Source organism: Egretta garzetta, unplaced genomic scaffold, assembly GCF_000687185.1.
Source record: "Egretta garzetta isolate BGI_Z169 unplaced genomic scaffold, ASM68718v1 scaffold109, whole genome shotgun sequence".
Lineage (NCBI taxonomy): Eukaryota > Metazoa > Chordata > Aves > Pelecaniformes > Ardeidae > Egretta > Egretta garzetta.
Window position 1 is genome coordinate 1,036,773 of NW_009260793.1, and position 15,535 is coordinate 1,052,307.

Consider the following 15,535-nt stretch of genomic DNA (forward strand, 5'->3'; position numbering starts at 1 on the left):
CAGCTGAGGTAGGCTTGGAGCTGTAATCTTTCCCCCAAACTCAGTGACAACCAAGATAGCATTTCAGACCACAGCCTTAGAGTTTCGGAGTGGCAGGAAGAAGTGGCAGGATACCACAGACACAACAATAAATTCTATTTGAGATTGGCTATGGCTTTAAGAAAAAACTCTGTCTTATGGAACTAAAAAAAAAGAACAAAACTTCTCAGTTTTCTATGCTATCTTACATTTATGCTATAGTCAAAATCAGTAAAAATATGAAATCAGGAGGATTCTCACAGGCCAGGTGGGGACATTTAATAAAACTATAACCTTACAAAATAAGACTTATTCCAGGACTGGCCACATTCATACAAATAAGTAGCTGACGTGAAGCACTTATTGAACCCAGCAGCATTTAAAATTTACCATGCAACTGAGAGAAAGTCTTGTGAGTTGGGTCCCTTAAGGAGACAGTCCAGATACTTTTACCTTGGGGAGTCCCAATCCTTGCCCTTCCTTGGTCATCTTACAGCCACAACAGACAGCTCCAGCACTTATGAATTGGGTACATTAAAACCTACATGTAAGAGTGCATTTGTTGCCAGGTCCCACAGACGCAGTGGTAAAAAATGAGGCAGTGGTTTAGCCCCTTTGGATACGTATCTAACCAAGACCAATCATTAAATACAAGTAAATGTGGCCTGGTATAAAAGCTAAAAATTGCTCTGTTGCAATGAGTAAGGAAACAGTGAATTTACCTTCTTCTTGGTCTCCAAATGGGTGCTCTAGCCAGAAGGCTGTGCTTCTCTCTGCTTACTTCAAATAAAATTCATTCTCTGCGCATTCCACAACACCTAGAAATGAAAAAGAGGATCTTACTGAAATAGCATGGGAAATATTCGTTTATTTTAGTCCCTTTTCAGTAACTGGATTAAGAGGTGTTTGTAGGCCTGGTTCTGTACAGGAGATCCTAAATTTCAGAAGGGAATATGAACGGCACTTGCAAAGCAATGTTACTGTGATGCTAACTCTTCATCTTCAACCCTTCAAATTATAAAAAAAAAGACAGGTAGTCACTAATAAACACTGGAGATACGCCACTTCTTTCTCCGTGGTCAGCAATTCGTAATAAATTCAAACAGATGACACACTGCTTCCATGGAAAAGAAAGAAAAGTTAAGAGTGAAGTAGTTACTTTCATAATTTCTGCCTGGACAGAACACATTCTAATTTGATTTCTATGCTGGAATGAAAAAAAAAAAAAAATCTGTATTACCCTTTCTCATTCAAAAAAGTAGGAAAAAAATGAGGGGTTTCTAGGAGACACTGCAAGAGCAAAAATGATACAGTATTCTTGCTGCTTCTACGAAATAGAAACATTTGATTATTTTGCAGTAGCTGGCCAGAACTGGCAGTTGAACTCAATTGTGATTCCATCAGGTGCCAGCTGATACATTCAATGGTGTTTGAGAGAAGATGAAATACAGTAGTCCATGCAAATCATAGCAGCAAGTAATCTCACTAAGCTGATACTGAGCTGTTTCTTGCCTAAGAATAGGTCCCACATTCCAGTTAAAGAAAATTTAAAACATTTAAACTAAAGGATGAAATCAACTTAGCAAAATAATCTGTTTTAAAAACACACTCCCACAGGACTTAAAGCATACAAACATATAATATGGTATTATTCTTCTTGAAAAAGAACACAAATAATGAAAAGGATAGTAACTTGGTTAATGCAATGTCCACATTGTTTTCTGTGTCCATCTGCAGGAGACCTATTTTCTCCACGCTATTTAGCATATGCTGCGGGAAGATAATAATAAGGTTGTTTGAGATTTCTCCAAAGGTTGCACAATGCACAACACATGAAGCATTTGCTTAGGATTATCAAACGCAGCTGCATTGGAAATAAGGAAAATATTAAACATACACAGAAGCGAAGCAGTAGACTCAGTCCTTCAGGGCATTTGGTGCTTCCTTTTGCTTAATGCCAGCTAGGCCCCAAACCACTCAGAATAGCACTACAGATCAGTATTTTCTGCCAGGCCACACTGTAAAATAATGTTCTTAATTGTAGTGGCATGCTGCTCGAGGGGAAAAAAGTAATTCTAAACTCAGAGAAATCAGAAGAGGGATTTCAAATTCTGCCCTACTAAATAAAAGCGTTATCTTAGAAATTAATGTTTTCAGCACACAAAGAAGTTTTTCTTATCATCATTTTCTAGAACACTGTTCTCTGAGTCATTTTGCTTCTTGGGTCTTTAACTTCTTTCCTTCAGATACTACTCCAGTGACAAACAAATCTTTGGTCCTCCTGGTAATCAGAATCTATTTTGTCTATCTTAGCCCGAGATGTCATAAACATTTTGTTTCACCTTCACAGGTTCATCTTCTCCTTCAGCCTTAAAGACATCAAATGCTATAAATCAATTCTGCTTTTGCCATTATGACAAGCAAGCCCTACTTATCCTTCTTGTGGCTCCAAGTCTTGAACTTTTCTGTTCGCTAATGCTCTTACCTCTCCACAAATACTCTTAACTCTCTACAAAAATACGCATTTCTGGAAGAGGAGGACTTGGCTTCAAATTTAGTGCAGGTAAAAAAGTATCCTCCAGAAGTGAGTCTATCTAATTCTTTAATCTGGTTTCTCCAATTACTAAAGTCTGGAGTGGACATTCACATCCATGGTAACTAGAAATGAGCACAACCTGTGTTATATTGTCACGCAGGCTACGTTTTGTTTTGTGATGTGACAAATGATTGAATGGCCTGAAACTACTTCCAGCATTTTACACATTAATCACATTGCAATCTTATTGTCCAATTTAATTAACATTTCTTTTAAGCCTGTTCTTGTTTTCATTCTCTTTATACCTCATTATTTCTATTTCAGAATAAAATCTGTGCTTTCTTTTTTTTAATATGGACAGAACTTCATCTTGTAACTTGCTGTTGTTATTACAGAAATATTCCTGCAAAAATGGCTTTACCATACATACACAGCCTTCAGATAAGGAAAAGCATAGTTAATAGATGCAATATGTTCCCATGTCAAGGCTATTAAAGAAGTATATTGCTAAAGACTAAAACTGGATTTGATCCTTGTGAAATAGCCATATAACTCAACAGAATTCAGCACACTGTTATTTTTAAAAAATAACAAATGATAAAGTAAGCATTTACTACAAATAGGACTGCAGACTAGAGAATAGAAGCAAAAATTCAGGTTGAAAGGGACTTTTGGAGATCTCCTAGTCCAGACTCCTCCTTAAGGCAGGGCTAACTTCCAAGTTAGGTTGAGTTCCTTGAGGGCCTTGTCCAGACAAGTTTTGAAAACCTCCATGGATTGAGGTCCCCCTCTAAGCAACCCATCCCAGTGCTTAACCTCGCTCCTTGGAAAAAGCTGCCTCCTTACATCCAATGGGATTTTCCTTCATTGCCACTTGTGGCCACTGTCCCCTGCCGTGTTGCTGTGCACCTTCCCGGAGAGCCTGGCTCTGGCTCCTCTACTTCTCCCGCAACCAGCTCCTTCTGGTGCTTTCTCTCTTGTCTCCTAGCAAAACAGATCTTCCAGCACCTCCGTGGCCTCCCACTCAATATTTTGCATTTTCTTGCCCTCTCTCTTGCTTTAGACCACTGCAAACTGGGCACAGCTGTCACACTGCAATGGAAGAGAAGAATGCCCTGCCCTGACCCACTGGCTGTGCCCAGCCATCGGGAAGCCTTTCCTGCTGCGAGGGTGCCCGGCTGCCTCGCCTGTAATTCACTGCCCACCAGGTCCCCACGTCCTTTACTGCAGAACCACTGGCAGCCCGGCTGTAGCGTTGCGCTGGGTAATGCCAAACCAGGTGCGGGACTTCTGCTGAGCTGTCTGTGTGAACAGTATTTATACAGAGTTTTAAGACAGATAGTCCTGTCCTAAGAAACTTAAGCCTAAAATAGATGAGACAAGTAGATGTGACAGGATGAAAAACAACTGTTCAAGGAAGTCAAGCCATTAAAAAAGAAGCCAGCGAAAAGCTTTGAGCAGGATTCAGAGGGAGCATAAAGACAAATGCAAATTCAGGAGCTTCTGTTAAAGGTGTGGGATACAGATAATTGAGAGACTCAAATCCAGGAATGGGTGATAGGGATAAATAAAGCAATAGTACTAGAGGGTTACCTGGCCTTAAGGTGTAAGAATAGAAGAACGATTGAAAGCAAAATAAGATTATGTACAACCTTAGGCACACAGCTCATCTCTTCATTCAGTTATTTATTTTTTCACTTCTGAGATTCCAATTAGGCAACATCAAAGATACCACAAGCCACTTTAGGTATAAAAAGGTCTTCAAAAGGAAAAGTAGTACTGCAGTCTGTCAGAGCTACCGGACAAAGAAGAGTTCAATAATCCTCTACTGCACTTGAGAAATGAGGAGCGAGAAGTATAACCTCAAAATATAAGTAATGGAAAGAAATAGGTATGTGCCTGAAAGGAAATCTCAAATTCATCATGCTAAGCTTTCAAAGACAAACTTTAAACAAAATGGAGGTAGCTGAAAATACCTATTCATTTTGCTTGTGAGAAAAACGAATCTCTCATGCCTTTAGGCAGTAGAGAATTATGTGGTCTTTCGAACTGAAAAAGTGCAAACTGTAGAGGATCAGACTGAATAAATGTTAAGATGCCAGTCACACAGGGCCCTTGGGAGTCTACTCAATAACAATATTTTTGAGATGTCTCACACAGGAATGGTGCATTTGTTATAGTTATTTACACCTTGCAGAGTAAGCTAATAAAAATGAAAGGAATTGTTTATGCATTAAAGAACAGAGACAAAGGAAATATCTGCATGAGAACACATAACAGGTATAAAGAGACCAGTCACTTTAAGGTAAGCTGAAAAGGAAACAAAACAAAACAAAACAAAAACCTGATGGCTTTCAACTGGACCATACTATAAGAAAGATTAATGTTTCCCACTTAGCATCTTTTAAGTGTTGAAAAATTAGTCTGTGGAACTCATTTAGTCCTCATAGCAAAAGAAGACTCCTTATCATAAAAAAGGCACAGGCAAGCAACTGGGTGGAGAAACAGCTTCCTAAATCTGTAAAGATGATTCCAGCACTACTGTTACAGCTGTTGCAGATGGAACAACGGTGGTATCCAACATCCAAAAATCAGATTTATAAGTCTGAAGAAGGCTTCTTGAAGAAGGCCTGGTCTCAACCCTGCTGCAAAGACCTGCTTCCTGAATACAAGTTTTCTTTGCATTTTATTCAGGCTACAATAATGATGGCAGCTGTGGAGAAGCCCCTTGGTCGGTATGATGGGAAGGTTAACACCAACAGAAGCCACCTCCATTGAAAAAGTTCTTTCTGTGCTGTTGAGCAGGAGTGCCAACAAAAAGCTGAGGCCCTTGGCTGAGGACCTCAACACATCTCAAGGTTGGGATCTAACTCAGTATGTAAATATATTTTACCCTGTTGAGCCAAAATTAAGCAGAAGATAGGTATAATTTTCAATATCTAGTATATTGCTCATAATACCCTAAAAATAATTTATAAACACTGGTTATTGGGTCTAAGCCTGTAATCCTCTTTAGGAGTAAGATACCTACTGCATAAATAGCTTCTTGAGAAAAAAAAAAAATCAACTTCATTATGTGGCAAACTGTAAACCTAACTATATCTTCTTGTGAAAAGAAAAAGATAAGGAGGCATAAAGGAGCTGACTCTAATTGACACCTTTACTACAATAATCTGGAACAATACCTCAAGAGGAGCAAAAAACAGGTTTAGTCATGCCCTTCTTTTCTTGTATCCTACCCAAAAAAAGGTTTCAATCTCTTTCTTAAATGACATACTTTGACTTCTTTATTGAATTCTTTATTTCATCTCTTTTATCCTTTCCTTTCTGCTTTTTTTAATCAATTTCCAAAATTACTCAGCAGAATTGCACATCGGGTATACACTTCCTTTCAGTGGCATGAGATATATGGGAGACAGGAACTTAAAAGGCCAGTCATTATGTGTAGTCCATAAGCTAACATTTCCTGCAGACAAAACATGTTCACAGTTATAGCAGGGTTGGGGCCAAATTGGATTTAAACAATCCATTTAAAGTTCTTTGTTCCTGCAACTAATCAAAGTCCATCTTTGTTCCAAATATAATGTTCTCTAATGTTAGCTATATTGAGGACTCCACAAAAATGGAGCAAAAAACTTGGACCTCTAATGTAGCTACAGCTAAAATAAAGACAGAAGTGAAAACATAGAGCAGGCAGTAGTGCAAAAGCCATTAAAAAGTATACAAAGTCATGAAAATGTATAAAGACATGAGGAAAAAAGTGGGGAGCTGGGAAGACAAAAACTTAGCAAGAACGATTGCCCCATCCTTGAGAGCAACGGAGGTTGATACTTCCCCACCTGCGTGGTAACTGCCTGGTGTGCAGGGACTCTGCAGGAGCCCACATCCGAGTGAGTAGGTGTTCTAAGGTTCTGCCTAGGAGCAGGTTAGCTTTACCTATCTACTCTTTCTATCAGCCAATAAATCATTGTAGCGTACTCATAAAGTCAGTAAATTCCTGCTTGCAACTCTCTGTGGGTGGTAAAAGATGTTTAAATTAAAGTGACACAGTAGAGGAAGGGTTACAGAAGAAAAGTACAGTCCGATTAAAGAGCTGTCTATCAGTTTGAATTTACTAATACTGCAGTTTTTAAAATAAGAAAATGAAGGTGGCCTTCAGGTTTCACAAAGGATAAACAGCTTTGCCACATCAGAAAATCAGTTCATATTTTTAAATCTGAATGTTGATAAAACAGTATTTTTCAAACAGTCTATCTTGTTTTGAAGCTGCTTGTGTGGAAACATCAGGAGATGATAGAGAAGAGCAAGGTAGTTTCCCTTTAGGGCTAACACTGTATGTGGACATTACAGGAATGTCAGTATCAAAAGCTTTGGTGTCACAGCAAGATCACCAGCAATCTACAAAGATTGACTAGACAGACTGACAGGCTTAAGACTTTGTCTACAGATCAATTTGTATGGAATTCAGTTTCTAGTTCTCCTTGTCCTGAATACAGTGATGCCAGACAATCGTCGGAAGACAAAAGACAATTCTGTTTTAAAGTTCCTCTACTTAGTTTACAGGTTCACTTAAATGTTTATTAGTATTTTTCAAAAAAACCTAAACCTGAATCTAAAAGCTGTAGATGTGAAGGGGGTTGCATACCAAATCAGATATAATTCACAAGCTTTAATTTTAATGAATACATTGAAGTCCTGAACAAAATATTTACAAGCTGTCCTTTAATACAAGAGTCTTAATAAAACCACTCATCTTTCACCTGGTATGAAATACGAATGCTAAGTATAGAAGCATCCACGTTTTTGGATTTCTGCAAAGAAAAGTAATACCCTGTTTTTAAAAGCAAAATTACAGCTCTGTGTTGCAAATAAGTACGTGCACACAAGCCCCAAAACAGGTAACACATCCGTTTAAATGAGCCATGTGCATGCAAGTCCCAAAATGTGTAACACATCCATTTAAATGAGCCACGTGCACGAGGACATTCTTGAGTTTTGCTCTGCAGGGGAGTCACAACACTCATTAAAATATAATAAGCTCCACAATGACAGAGCAAGTGCTCATTATAATGTAATAAGCAATAATTATCACACAATGGTCCTGTGGAGTAAACTCATTGCATTCCAAGAATGTTATACCTTTTTTCCTTAAAAAAAAAAAAAAAAAAAAAAAGCATAAATGGGAGCTCCTTCCATCTCCATTCAGAACTAGGACATATAGGCATGTTGACATGACATAGTATATTTGACCAAACACACTAACATAATGTAACAACACAAGCCAAATTGACTTCAGTGGCACAGTGGGCATTAAAAGCTTTCGGAAATCAGTCCTAACCTGACTGTACATAGTCTGAAACAGCTCAAGTTCATTAGCCTTCAAGTCACAACACAAGGCTGTAGAGTCAACAAAGCTCCTCCTGCTGGCTTTGCTCGAGAGAGATTTACAAACCTCCTGAATAGGTTTCTGCCTAGGAGGCTACTTTTCAAAGGCATGTACAAAGGAACATCCCTCTGGTCATCTTTTCCATTCATCTGCCTCATGGCTAAGGAAAGATTATAGAAATAGCCACATTTTCACTGTGTTAGATCTGACGCTTGCCAAACCTTCGTAATAAAATGACATAGCTCTTTAATCTGGCAGAAAATTAACCCAAGAAAAAAAACAAAAACCCCAAGCCCTGCAAAAAAGCAACTTGTTGGCTGAGTCATCTTGCATAAATTCTCCATAAGCTCCTCTGTGCTCTCAGGGCCTCACTTCTCTGGTAACACACATCCATCTACTGACTCCTCCTTAAGAGGTCAAGAGGTCTCCAATATTATGTTTTTCGCTTACAGTATAGAACACGGTCGGTATTAGCATGATGCAGTTGTTTGAGCTGGACCCGAGAAAACAGAAAGGCCTCCTCCAGGACAATATTCATGCAGCAGGATCACTTCCTCTAAACCCTCTAAACCCACAGCGTCCAATTTACAGCATGCAAGCCACCCACACCGCCAAGCCAATGCGCTTGCGTCCCAGCAGCAAGCTGGGGACTGACCCGCAGTACTCTGCCGGCACCGGGGACCCGCTCCCTACCTATAACCCGCGCACAGCCTGCCTGCCTGTAACGCGCCTGGCAAACACCCGGGAAGATGCCGCTGCTGCTGGAAGGCACTGCTGGCAGCAGGTCACATCATCTGCTCTAGGAACAGCAACCACCTTCCCAGCACGCTGCTCCCCGGGGCACCCCTGGGGCACCCACAACATTAATGCACTGTGAGCCTCATGCCTAGGGTAGCTGTCCTGAGAATATACAGGACACCAAATAAATCCAGTTTCTTTAGGAAACACTAGACCTTGTGTGAATCTATTGTACCGTGAATACTTTGCAGGCTTTACCTGACACCGAAAGAAGCTCAACCAGCTAGAAATGTTGAGCACCACTTGAAAACATACGTTAGCTCGCAGATTGTCTTGCCACTTTCCAAAACCACTTCGAAGGGTTTCTAATACAAAGTTACGTTGGATTTCAAAGCATTAGTTGTACATTCATTGGAAATGAATGCATGTAAGAACAAACATTACATTTCTTCAGCAGTTTTCTAAAAGAAGTCTTAGTTCACAAATTAAAAAAAAAAACCAGAAAAAACCCCAACTTAACATACAATGCTAAATGAACTAATTATTTTACACCTGCCGTGCAATTACAAAAAATATTTAAGATCTCTCTAGGCTGAATAGGCAAGATAATAACTCTGAGCTCAAATTTCCTCATATGAATGCAAGAATTCATGCTTTAATGAACGGCAAATATATAACAAATTTTCTTTATCAGCTAAGTGTGTGGAAATTGCATGTAATAAATGATGTGTAGCTTTTTTTTTATGACTCCAGTAAGAAGGCTTATTATTTATTAGAAAGAACAAAATGTAAAACATAAAAGAAATAGTGATTGAGGACTGTAATCCAGACATGAATTAGTTTCCTTTTTATTTTTAAATATTGGCAGTTCCCATGGGCAGTTAATAGCTGCCATGCTACAGCGCTGCTCATATGCCCTAGTTTTATTTCACCTCTCCTGAAAGCCAAGATTTTACGCTTAGAAGAGTCAGCAGTTCCCAGGTGCTAATACAATATATCAGTGTTAAAAATACCTTCTTACAGTCAAGTGAAATCTTTCTCACTATTGAACAAACTAAAGGAACTACCTCCCTTTTAGCAATCACTTTTTTTCTTCAAATATGCACAAACACATGCATATGAACTCCAACACCCTCAAAAATAATAGCAACACTTTCCTGTCCTGCCACCATTGCCAAACTATTAAAATCTTCACTGATTATGAAGGTTACTAATTCTGAAGGAGCACTTGTACTTTACGAATAGTACAGGATTCACTGGGACAGGGTCTCAAACCTGGTTCTGAATATCTCAGATGCTTGCCCTACTGCTACAGAGATGGTCTCTCTGTTGCTGTATTTTTTAAAAATTATTTATTCTATTGAGTACCATCAACAGCAGAACATGACAGAAAGTTTGACTGAATCTCAGCCAGAAATTCAAGCTTGAGAAATTTCACCCCCTGCCCCAATTGCAAGTGCCAGCTTAAGCCTCATTCTAACTGTTTACAAGGAAAAGACAGAACAAAAATATTTCCTCTGGGCAAGGCATAATTATTGATAATGAAAGGCACTTCATAGCCTCTTGGGCCAAAAGATTTTCATTCACAGCTCTCTCTCTCTCGCTCTCTTCATTCACTTACTCTCAATAGGAGTAAGACGTGAATTAAACAGAATTCAAATCCGAATGTATAACTTTTGTATAACAATATATTACTCATTCGGTTAAGTGGTCTAATCATAGAATATTATTCAAAATAAATCATTTAATATAATTATGGAAACACACATTCCCATCTGTGAAAATAAGCAGACTTGGGTCAACAAATAGCTCATTGTACTGCCACACAATGTGATCAGTAACTTTACATGCTTTTAACAGTACCAAGCATCATTCTTGTTTTAAAAAGCTCATTTCCATTTCTTTGTACCTTCCCAAAGAATATGTGTGTGCGTGTGTAACTATGTATACATCCAAAACTGCAGCTATAAGGGCTTAATGGCAACTAATTATGGAACAATACAATGCATAATGGGGACACTGGAACAGGTTGCCCAGAGAAGCTGTAGATGCCCCATCATTGGAAGTATTCAAGGTCAGGTTGGATAGGGCTTTGAGCAACCTGATCTGATGAAAGACGTCCCTGCCCATGGCAGGGGGGTTGGATTAGATGATCTTTAAAAGTCCCTTCCAATCCAAACCATTCTGTGATTCTACGATACCCCTGGGAAGACCAAAAAAAGGGAGTCAACCAAATACAGAATTGGTTATTTTCAATGGGAATACTGCACAGGGAGAAGACAGGATGGGCAGTACTTAATATTCAGTTCAAGCTACCCGTGTCACCAGCAGGGAGAGGCAGGTTTCTCCACAGAACAGTTCAAAACAATTCAAGTGCAAGACCCCACCACAGCACATGAAGAATCTGAAGCTGTCTGATTTGCAATGCCTGGTCCACTGCCCCTGGCTGATGGGGGAACCAGAGGAGGACGCAGCAGTCCCCAGTTTCACCTCTGGCAGATTTTCCTAAGGAAAAGCGTGCCCATCCTATCGCCTCACTCCTCCCATCTGCTAAGTCAAGACAATGTGACTGATTTCTCTTGAAAAGTACTTGCAGAGTTCAATGTTACAGACTGGGCAGTAATACTCAGATCAAAAAATCTTGCAGGTCACTACAGTCCTGTGGAATATAGCCAGTACCTGAGCTAGCTTGGGTATTTTTATACGACACTTCACAAACACCCTTTAAAATCTGTCCATGTAAGCACTAGATAAATTATATTGAGACCTAGGTAAGGTGGTGTGAGGGTGGAAAAATATGTCTATGACCTAAATATATTCCCCCCTGCAAGAACATTTGCTTAAAAGAAGCAAACAGTTTCATAAAGAGTGGGGAGTCAAGTTTGTAATTGTAAAATAATGCTCTGCCTTTTCTATGATAACAAACCCAGCCTTAACTCTGCTCAGGTTTGAAGCAATTCCACAAAAATATAAATGGCAATTGCCATCACACAAAATCATGATTCTTAGAGGCCTCAGGCACCTGTTAAATGTATTTTCAGTACGTAAGAACTGCAGATATGCAAACACCACCAAGTTGCTTATCAATTACTTATACAGCTAAATGACTATGTTGTTCTGGTCGTGCTCGATGCAGAAAGATATTATTTAAAAAAAAAAACAACAAAAAAAGGATTTGAAGGTAGCGTAGTAACTGTAGCAAGTATAGCATTACCTCACTCCCTTCAAATCCCCAACTGGTTTCATTTAAATTCCTGTTGGTTCTCCATCTGCGTATTAAGACCAGTCCAAAAAAGTTATGGTACATTATTTAAAGCATCTCAGTATCAGTAGTTTGTCTGATAAAGCCTGGTTTTGGAGGAAAAAAAAAAAATCTCATTCTGCCAGTCGTCTTTCTCCTTTACAGGAGACATGATTTTTTTGGCTCCCATTTCAGGAGCTTCTTAAAAATTCTACTTCAGTTCTTGGACTGAATTTTCAAATTCCATGTAGCTTCATTTGCTGGAAATAGAGAGCAAAATTGTGTTTATAATCAAAACCGATTTACAGAGTAATGGAGACACTAACACTTCAGTATTAGGCTCTGCAATATTTCTTCAAAACAATATTGTACAATACTCGTTATGTAGTTGTCGTGCAATGTTCATGTCGTACATGAAGTTACAGAGTGCTTCAGGGACTTGTCTAAGATTACCCATCAAGTAAGTGGTGAAATTAAAGCATTTCACCCTGATTTATCACTGGGCTATACTCACTTTAAACTAGAACACTGTTAACCAAGGGAAATAAGTTTTCTACTATAATTAATGTTTGTGAGTTACGTGCCGGATTATATAAACCTTTGTAGGCAATTTGGGGGTTTTCATATTATTTCCGCTTATGACCTTAGTATATTCATTTCCTTCCCCTAGGAGAAGATGAATAGAATCTCTTCTATGAATAGAACCTTTTTATATTGATTTTTTTTTTTTTTTTTGCTATGTATTTCTTCCCCTTCCTGTCATGTCAGTTGCCACCTCTATTTTGCATTGCCAACAAGGAAACTGTGCCCCATCATGCCATGATGGCTGGTTTAGCTTTGGTCCCTTTGCAGGACAGGTCTGCCAGAGCTAACTAGCTGTTAACTGTCTGAGCAGGAGCTCGTGTTCATCTGCACGGAACAGATGACTCACTGGTATTTAGCTGGTTGGTTCAATCTGATAACACCAATAATTTTCAGCACTACTTGTATTAACAGAAATGTAGTTCTTAGCTAGAGCAGGAGCTTCCAGATATGGAACACGATTTTTCATACCCTGCAAGTTTATCAGCCTGAGATGTAGGTTGAAGTCTTCCATACAACCATGTTGAGAACTAACAACTCAATTACTTGCATTTTAAAATGTGTTTATTTCTAGTTGTTGGTAAATAGCCTGTCCTTATTAAAACCAGCAGTTAAAGTTAAATGGAGTTCAGAGATAAAATTGTTTTTTAAAACTAGCATACACTTATTTTGGATGTTGAAGACGTTTATCCCCCATTGTTTTATACCATTGCGTATGTTCGCCAGAACTACTACCACGAGCTAGCACAGCATGCACCAACAAAGCGGCTGCGTTAAAGGTCTCTGCACGGCAGGACAAAAACACTAGAGAACAACAATTTTAATGCAGGTAGTAAATAATGCTGCTCTCAAATTAAACTGCCTGGGGAATTAAACTGGTCAAAATATAAAAACTTCAACTGGCATCTTGTCCTAATAGCAGGGTCAGCACTTCTATCCTGGTGAAGCCTTACAGGATCCTCAGCACCTACAAGTGGAAGCATTTAGTTTGGAATCTCAGCTGTAAATGGTTCAGTCAGCAGCACAGTGCCCCCTAAGCCATGTTTGTGCACTGCATCGGCTGCGCTTTAAAGGAAAGTGCTGTCTGATGCACTATTTCTCCTGTCATTTATTAGCGGGGGCAGGTAACAGTGAATGGGTTGCTTTGGCTTTTGGTTTTATTCCTGTTTGTTTGTCTGTTTTTCTAAGTAGAAATGAAACAAAGTTGTCTATTGCAGCCCTCAAGTAGGATGGTTAGTAATTTTAACCAACTACAGAAGAAAACAATTACATTGTTTCCATAGGTCCACATTTAAAAACAACCCAAAAAAGCACCACACCTTAATTTGCATTGGGTAACTATAATGTATCCTGCCTTCTTCAGGGAAGTCTGAAATGAAATAGTCTGTCAAAGGCAGTGGAGTATGTTAGGGAAGCCTTTGGGTTATTTCTCTAAATCAGTCTTCCTATCTTTACAGTTAGGCAAATGCCAAACATATGCCAAACTTTTAAATGAATTTAACATTTCCCCTGAAGACAAACATTTACTATCATCCAGGAGAAAGATAATGATTGCAGAAGGAAGGCTTCAGTGTTTTCACACAACTGTATATGATTGACTGCAGCACAGAGGTAAAGCTTTGGAAATGTAGGAGCTATGCTTAGTGTCTTGGAATGAATAATGAAAAATATGAAAATAATGAAAAATGAAAAATAAAATCTGCACCTTGAATAGAGGCAGTGATTTTATCACCTGTGCTAACTAAAGGCATAATTTTACCTGTATTTTCCATTGTACTTCTTTTGATCACAGAAAACTAATGGGGCATTGATACTCATGAAATTGGATTTATCCCAAATCTGAATGAACTACATTAAAATACAAGAAATGTTCGTACTGCTTTACAGAGACCCACTCAGAGAAATACATGCAGGAGTGTACATTTGCCACATTTCATTGGCTTGCATACCCTGTCCTCCTTGCATCTTGTCACTCATGTACACAAACCAGACTCCCTCTTTCACAGACGCACGCAGACACACACACACACACGCAGAGGTTCAGGACTACCTTGTTTTCAGAGAATGCATTAGTGAAGTCAGCCTGAGGAACTCCTTGCTTGCAAAACCACTCAGTTCCAGACCACTGGCAGTGCAGTTGGTGAAAATGTGGTGTGACCTAAAGGCACACAGTAGTTTTTGTTTGTTACAGAAGGATACCATGGGGGTGGGCTAGGAGGAAATGAAGAGAGGATCCATTTCTGGCTGTGCGTTATTTACAGTGCCTTTTACACAAAGTAAAGTTGGGTCACTGCTTAAAGCTTTTAACAAGCAGCTAAAGGTAAATCTGCAAGAGGGATTTTTTTTTTTCCTGATATTTCAATCCTCATCACATAATGTTACAGATATGGAGAGGGAAAAAAAAAAAAGCCACAACAAACCTGAAATTGTTACTCCCATAACAAGCCTAATGTTCTTCACATACAGTTTCAGATGGCGTGCTTTTTGTGCAGAAAGGCTCGCATACGCGAGTTGAGCTAAAGAAGCTGCCTGCCATCCCCACTGAAATGCGCCTGCACGTTATCCCCGCAAGTTCAGCAGCAGGACTGTAGGTATTGCCAACACGGTCACACACACACACACACACACGCACACACACAGCGCCGCTACCTCTCCCCGCCTGTATTTTGCGGGTCCCTTTGCGACCGCCTCGGATGAGCAAACGCGATTCTACACCACCGCAAGGGTAAGGCGCACCTATCAGCGGTAACTTTCAGACAGACAAATTACAGGCTGTGGACCCCCTGCGATAGCATCATCGCACAAAATATTTTGCGCTGCTTAGAGGGCTGTGCTAGCAGCACCGCTGTCCGGAAACATCCGTGTCGCCACATATTAAAGTGACATTTCATTTAAGCCTTACCTTGGCTGACTTGCCCTAACTGGTGACAAGGCACTTTAATTTATAAGAAGCAAATGGGGACTTTTCGCAGTGCTGGCGGCACAGCCGCTCGCCGTCCTCGGAGGCACCCGGCCCCGGCTCTGCGTCCCTCGG